The sequence below is a fragment of the Schistocerca serialis genome, chromosome 1, assembly GCF_023864345.2.
Source record: "Schistocerca serialis cubense isolate TAMUIC-IGC-003099 chromosome 1, iqSchSeri2.2, whole genome shotgun sequence".
Taxonomy (NCBI): Eukaryota; Metazoa; Arthropoda; class Insecta; order Orthoptera; family Acrididae; genus Schistocerca; species Schistocerca serialis.
Window position 1 is genome coordinate 127,017,016 of NC_064638.1, and position 8,211 is coordinate 127,025,226.

Below are 8,211 nucleotides of genomic sequence, written 5' to 3' on the forward strand. Positions count from 1 at the left end.
CCCAGTTGACCTGCCAGCAAGACAGACCTTTGCTTTAGAATTTCGTGCTCGCATGGAAGTGGACACTGGTTGGCCGTGGAAGATTTTGTGGACAGAAGAGGCCCACTTCCATGTGACAGGATATGACAGTACACAGAATTGTCGAATATGGGCAACGGAAAAACGACATGCAAATCAACCAGTACCACTTCATCCTCAAAAGGTCACTGTGTGGTGTGGGCTTACAGCATCATTTATCATAGGCCCAGATTTTTTCGAAGAGACAGGTGCTTCCGGACCTATTGCCTGTACCGTCACTGGTAAGCACTGTGAATGTCTTTTGAGCAACCGCGTCATTGCAGCTCTCCAACAGCGTCGATGTGTGGATGGGATCATTTTTATGCAAGATGGCGCACCTTCGCACGTTGCAAACCCAGTTAAGCAGTTCCTGAAGCACCATTTCGTAAATGCTAAATTTATCAGCGTGGTTGTCCCGATCACCTGATCTTAATCCGTGTGACTTCTGGCTGTGGGGCTATCTGAAAGATGTTGCGTTTCGATTGCCAAATTAGCTGCATTGAAGGCACGTATTATGCAACACATTCTGAACGTGACCCCGAAACACTTCAATCAGATGGGGAACGCGCTGTTTCTCGATTTCAACTTCTTATGGAAAACGGTGGACAGCTTATTGAAAATGTTTTGAGCCAGGCACACGGAAATTAATAATCCGATTTGATTTTGATTGATGCTTTATATGCTGGTTTTGGTCTCAGGACAATTAAAAACCCATGTGATTGATGCTTTTTATGCAGTTTTTGGCCTCAGGGCCATTAACAACCGATGTGATTGATGATTTATGCTTCTGGCCGCATGGCAATTAAAAATCGATGTGACTTACGTTTTTTATCCTTTATTGTATTTCAGTGCCCCATCTGGGGCGGGCTAGCAGCAGCATATGCACTGCTTTTCAGCCGAAAGACATTAATTATACAAAGGAAAACATTTGAAAGAACAGAAAGAAGAAAATGTGGTGTACATATACATAAAAAGGGGACAATACAGAAGAGAACAGGCAAAAATGGGACGACTGTAAAATGCAGATAAAAACTGTGAAAAATTAGTGCACACAAAACATAACCAAACACTGGATCATAAAAGTATCGACGGACCGCGTAGCACACAACAGTCAGTCACAATGACATTGTGTACAAGTCCAGCACACAATTAAACTCACAGCTCTTGACGCACAGGAGAACAGCACCAAACAACACTGATGTGGTACACCGATGACGATGAGCAAACAGAGAGGATCTGCCAGACACACACAGAAGAGGGAGGAGGGAGGAAGGGAGGGGAAGGGAGGGAGTGGAGGAGAAGGGGAGAAGGGAAGAAAGGTGGAAGGGGAGGAGAGAGGGGTGATGGGCGGGGGCGCGCCAAAGAGGGCTGGGGAGGGAAGGATATGGGAGGGAAGCAGTCGAGGAGGGGGTGCAGGGACTCAGGGAGGGAAGGAAATAAATCAGCTCTGTGAGAAGGAGGAGAGAGGGAAAAGGTGCCCTGGGGAGGGGACAAGGCCAGGTTACAGTTGGAAGGGAGGTTAGTGAGTGATACATTTTATGCTGGCCAGGGCAGCAGTCGAACATATTCTGTATCCAGAAAGGCCCGTACAGGACCTGCAACATGCGGTGCATTATCCTGCTGAAATGTAGGGTTTCGCAGAGATGGAATGAAGGGTAGAGCCACGGTTCGTAACATATCTGAAACGTAACGTCCACTGTTCAAAGTGCCGTCAATGCGAACAAGAGGTGACCGAGATGTGTACCCAATGGCACCCCATACCATCACACTGGGTGATACGCCAGTATGGTGATGACGAATACACGCTTCCAATGTGCGTTCACCGCGATGTCGCCAAACACGGATGCAACCATCATGATGCTGTAAACAGAACCTGGATTCATCCGAAAAAATGACGTTTTGCCATTCGTGCACCCAGGTTCGTCGTTGAGTACACCATCGCGGGCGCTCCTGTTTGTGATGCAGCGTCAAGGGTAACCGCAGCCATGGTCTCCGAGCTGATAGTCCATGCTGCTGCAGACGTCGTCGAACTGTTTGTGCAGATGGTTGTTGTCTTGCAAACGTCCCTATCTGTTGACTCAGTGATCGAGACGTGGCTGCACGATCCGTTATAGCCATGCAGATAAGATGCCTGTCATCTCGACTGCTAGTGATACGAGGCCGTTGGGATCCAGTACGGCGCTCCGTATTACCCTCCTGAACCCACCGATTCCATATTCTGCTAGCAGTCATTGGACCTCGACCAACGCGAGCAGCAGTGTCGCGATACGATAAACCGCAATCGCGATAGGCAACAATCCGACCTTTATCAAAGTCGGAAACGTGATGGTACGCGTTTCTCCTCCTTACACGAGGCACCACAACAACGTTTCACCAGGCAACGCCGGTAAACTGCTGTTTGTGTATGAGAAATCGGTTGGAAACTTTCCTCATGTCAGCACGTTGTAGGTGTCGCCAGTGGCGCCAACCTTGTGTGAATGCTCTGAAAGGTAATCATTTGCATATCACAGCATCGTCTTCATGTCTGCTAAATTTCGCGTCTGTAGCACATCTTCGTGGTGTAGCGATTTTAATGGCCAGTAGTGTATTTCTTTCTATTCCATAGTCCACTTTCGAGTATTCTGAAATAAAAACGCGTATTATACAGTGTATTATTTTCATGTTTTACAATTTCAATATTTCTCAGCTTATTGACTGAAAGATTTTAAATATTGTTGAAAGGGGGAAGTCACCGCTTCGTAGAGTCTCCACTATCCGAAATTCACCTGTATGTCGACAAGTATGTACACTTCAAGTGTAAAACAGGAAATACCACATTGGTAAAAGGGTTATATTTCATGACAGCACCTTCTGTATTTGAAAACTCCACGTCTCGATTTGGCATGTATCCGGAATAAATTTCGATGTAGTCCTTCCCCTCTGCCATATATGCGTTACTGAACTGTGTGAGATTGTCATGACATTTCGGATAAAAGGAGGGCCACTCTGACTAAAGCAATGCACTAATTTGCCTTTTGTCCTCGCTGGGTAAGTTTTGGTAGCATAAGATTTATGGCGCAAGTACCGTTGGCACTATAACCAAAATTCTCGGTATCTTCGTACCTAGCGAGGGCAAACTGAAAAAGGCATTGCAACATAACCATGGAGTACAAAGGCTTTGCTGAAATAAAAGGAAATGGGAATGTGAGACACTTCGTTGTGGTTGTGATCATCACCTCGTGGTTAAATCGGTGGTCTAGACGGTGGGGGAGGGGGGAGTAGGGGGGGGGGGGGAATACAACGAGGTTACAAAAGTCGTGCGATACCTCATAATGTCTTGTCAGATCTCCTTTTGGCTGGCGCAGTGCAGCAGCTCGACGTGCTAAGGACTCAATAATTGCTTTGAAGTTCTCTGCAAAAATATTGAGCCATGCTACTCCTATAGTCGTCAATAATTACGAAGTAGTTGTCGGTGCAGGATTTTGTGCACGAAGTGAACTCTTTATTCTCTCCCATAAATGTTCGATTGGATTCAAATGGCTCTGAGCACTATGGGACTTAACATCTGTGGTCATCAGTCCCCTAGAACTTAGAAGGGGTACTTAAACCTAACTAACCTAAGGACATCACACACATCCATGCCCGAGGCAGGATTCGAACCTGGGACCGTAGCAGTCGCGCGGTTCCGGACTGAGCGCCTGAACCGCTAGACCACCGCGGCCGGCTTCGATTGGATTCATGTCGGGCGATCTAGGTAGCCGAATTCATTCACTCTAATTGCCTAGGATGTTCTTCGAACCAATCGCGAAAAATTATGGCCCAGCGACAGGGGGCATTGTCAGAAACAGGGTAGACTGTGGTGAGATGTAATTGGTAAGAAAAAAATTCAACTCATTGCGCCATTTCCGAGTTAATTACTATTTAAATTAGCCAATCATGCCGTTGTGCGCGCAGATTGAAGCCGCCTGCCACATACAATTAGTATCAACTGTTCTCATAGTGTAGATTATTACCTACGAGACTGCTATGCCTTTCGCTCGGGTTCGATCCTTACTACCGCCCTAGTGTCCAAGCTTCGTGTCGCTCTCTCGTTCGGTTTTAGGAAACCAAACGAAGAATACGTCTGGCCACACTGTCTCTGGAGGGCCTCTCGAATTTGCGCGCGCAACGGACTGATTTGCTAATTTCAATGTTAATTAAACAGCAAACTGCACAACATACAGAAATTTTTATCTAACAGTTGTTCCTCAGCCAATTAATCCTGAAACACCCGTATACTATTTTCAGAATGTTTCCGATCACGGTGTATACCATATGCAGTGTGAATCACCTAAAACTTGCACAGCAAATATTCGGAAATGGAAAATGCTAGGGATGTGCGGTTTTCACAGAATGGATTGGTAGTCAGGGCCTCGTACTGTTAGCCACTCAACAGATTGTGTTAGTACTGAGAATGTGTATTTTTTGTGCGAATATGAACTTCTTTAACTTGAGTCGATGACTGTTGACGTCAACAAATTAAAAGCAGTGTCATTAGATGGTAAGTGGTGTCTGTTGCAGGTTTCTAGTGCGAGTCGTTTACGAGATACCGTCTTTTGAAAAGTTCCCATACGGACATTTGTGCAATACCTGTGGTGACACAAACTAAATAGCAACACAAGTGCATACATACTACTGATAGCCTTGGGAGAGCCAGCAATGACAAAACTCTACCATCTGGTGAACAAGATGTATGAGACAGGCGAAATATCCTCAAAGACTTCAAGAAGAATATAATAATTCCAATCTCAAAGAAAGCAGGTGTTGACAGATGTGAAAATTGCCAAACTACCAGTTTAATAAGCCACGGCTGCAAAATAATAACACGAATTCTTTACAGACGAATGGAAAAACTGTTAGAAGCCGGCCTCCTGGAAGATCCGTAGAAATGTCGGTACACGTGAGGCAATACTGCCCCTACGACTTATTTTAGAAAATAGATTACGGAAAGACAAACCTACGTTTCTAGCATTTGTAGACTTAGAGAAAGCTTTTGACAACGTTGGGTGGAATACTCTCTTTCAAATTCTGAAGGTGGAATGGGTAAAATACAGGGAGCGAAAGGCTATTTAGAATTTGTACAGAAACCAGATGGCAGTTATAGGAGTCGAGGGGCATGAAAGGGAAGCAGTGGTTGGGAAGGGAGTGAGACAGGGTTGTAGCCTATGGCTGATGTTATTCAATCTGTGTATGGAGCAAGCAGTAAAGGAAATAAAAGAAAGATTCGGAGTAGGAATTAAAATCCATGGAGAAGAAATAAACACTTTAAGGTTCGCCGATGACACTGTAATTCTGTCAGGGACAGCAAAGGACCTGGAAGAGCAGTTGAACGAAATGGACGGTGTCTTGAAAGGAGGATATAAGATGAACATCAACAAAAGCAAAACGAGGATAATGGAATGTAGTCGAATTAAATCGGGTGATGCTCAGGGAGTTAGATTAGGAAGTGAGACGCTTAAAGTAGTAAATGAGTTTTGCTATTTGGGGAGCAAAATAAATGAAGATGGTCGAAGTAGTAAATGGCTCATAGCACTATGGGACTTAACATTTGAGGTCATCAGTCCCCTAGAACTTAGAACTACTTAAACCTAACTAACCTAAGGACATCAAACACATCCATGCCCGAGGCAGGATTCGAACCTGCGACCGTAGCGGTCGCGCGGATCCACACTGAAGCGCCTTGAACCACTCGGCCACAGTGGCCGGCTGGTCGCAGTAAAGAGGATATAAAATGTAGACTGGCAATGGCAAGAATGGTGTTTCTGAAGAAGAGAAATTTGTTAACATCGAGTAGAGATTTAAGTGTCAGGAAGTCGATTCTGAAAGTATTTGTATGGAGTGTAGCCATGTATGGAAGTGAAACATGGACAATGAATAGTTTGGACAAGAAGAGAATAGAAACTTTTGAAATGTGGTGCTACAGAAGAATGCTGAAGATTAGATGGGTAGATCACATAACTAATGGGGAGGTACTGAATAGAATTGGGGAGAAGAGAAATTTGTGGCACAACTTGACCAGAAGAAGGGACATGTTGGCAGGATTTGTTCTAAGGCATCAAGGGATCACCAACTTAGTACTGGAGGGCAGCGTGGGGGGTTAAAATCATAGAGGGAGACCAAGAGATGGATACACTAAACAGATTCAGAAGGATATACGTTGAAGTAGGTACTGTGAGATGAAGAACCTTGCACAGATTAGAGTAGCATGGAGAGCTGTATCAAACCAGTCACTGGACTGAAGACCACAACAACAACACAGTGCATACATTAGTTATGTGGATTCTGACCAGTAACGAGACAACTGACCATCACAGGTTGTGTTGAAAATTACCACCGTCAGCGGTAGTACACGCTTCCAGTCTGGTATGGAACGACTGCTGCACACGTGCTGACAAGTCAGCGGAGATGTCCGGGGAGACTCCAGTAATATTTCTCTGCACATCATCTGGTGTAGACAGTGTCTTTCAGCTTTCCCCACAGAAAAATCTCAGCTGTCGTCAGATACGGGGAAGGGTCGGCCAACGTAAACGTCCTCGGCGTCCAGTCCAGATATCTGGAATCAGTTCGTAAAGACATTCTGTAGTAATTCTTGCACTGGACAGGCAACATGTTAGTGCCACAGGTTCCTCCTAGTCTGCAGAGGAGCATCTTCTAGTATCCGTGGAAGGTGGTCTGTTAGAAGGCGTCGCTACTTGCGTGCTTTCACTGCTCCGTCTATGAAAAACGGGCCTATGAGCTGATGGTTCACTATCCCATCCCACCTTTTACACTCAACGGACGTTTACGTTCCACCTGAAGTCAACTGCGACAGTGAACAGGCCATCAGTGCATGTTTCGGCTGTTTACCTGGCCATGATTGGTAAACGTAGTTTCATCACTAAACAAGATGCATGATACATCTGGAGTATTCTGTCCTAACGCCCATGCTCAGAAGTTAACTCGATTCTGATAATCGTTTCTATGCAGCTCTTGATGGAGAGAGATGTGATAGGGATGGAACCTATGTCGATGGAGAACGCGTAGAACACTAGTCTTTCTCATGTCACTGCTTCGTGCACGAGAGGTAAGGTGCGGATCAACTGCAACTGCAACAGCAGCAATTAATTTCCCCCTCTTCTGTCGATACTTATTTTCTTCTGTTAGGTTGTCTAGGTGTTACACAACGACTTTCACGTAACTGGTTGATGAGGCTGACAATTAACTGCCGAGAAGGTTGATGTCTATTGGGATGTCTTGCCACATACACTGCACAAGAATGAAGTGCATTCTTCTTACGTTGTCCTTACGCCTTGAGCATTTTGGCTTTTTCTGCATTGGCAAATCCTATCGCACACTCTTGACCTACTGCTTACATTATCACACACTAACTGATTAGCAAGTCACCATGCAGTAAAGAACAGAAAAGTGCACTGTAACAAAAAATAACAACATCGCACATTGCAGCTACGCAGGTTGGATGGCACAGACAGGGGTCGGTGTGTAAACGTTTCAGAATATGATGTCTCGTAAACGACTCGCACTAGAATCCTACAACAAACGCCACTGGCCTAATTGCCCTGCTTTTAGTTTTTTAATGTCCATAGTCACTGCTCTATTAAAAAAATGTATTTTCGCTCAAAAGAAACACTTCCTTAGTATTATTACAATCTGTTGATTGGCTAACAATACGAGCCCCTGATTACAAATCCACTCTGCGAAAATCGCACATCAGTAGCACTTTCCATTTCCAGATCATTCGCGGTGGATGCTACAAGTGATTCATATCGTACAGTAGGGGAACGTGTAGCCTATGCCAGTCTGCAAGTTTATCAGAGTATGGTATAAAAATCTGAAGGAAATCGGTCAAGAAGTTTTCGAGATTCTTGGTAACAACATTAAATGACTTGCCTCTATGTAGTAGTATAATCGTTTTGTATGTATATTCATACACCATGTACATTTTAAAAAACGAGTTCCGTATGTTTGTCCGAAAGTTTATTTGAGTAACAGGTGTATAGCCTATGTCTGTTGGAATACTTATTACTGTATCGTGTAGAAGTTTGAAGGAATTCGGGCAAGAATTTTTTGAGGTTTTTGGTGACAGCGTTAAACAATGTCTTATCTTTAGGTAGTAGTATGGATTGCCTGCAAGAGTAT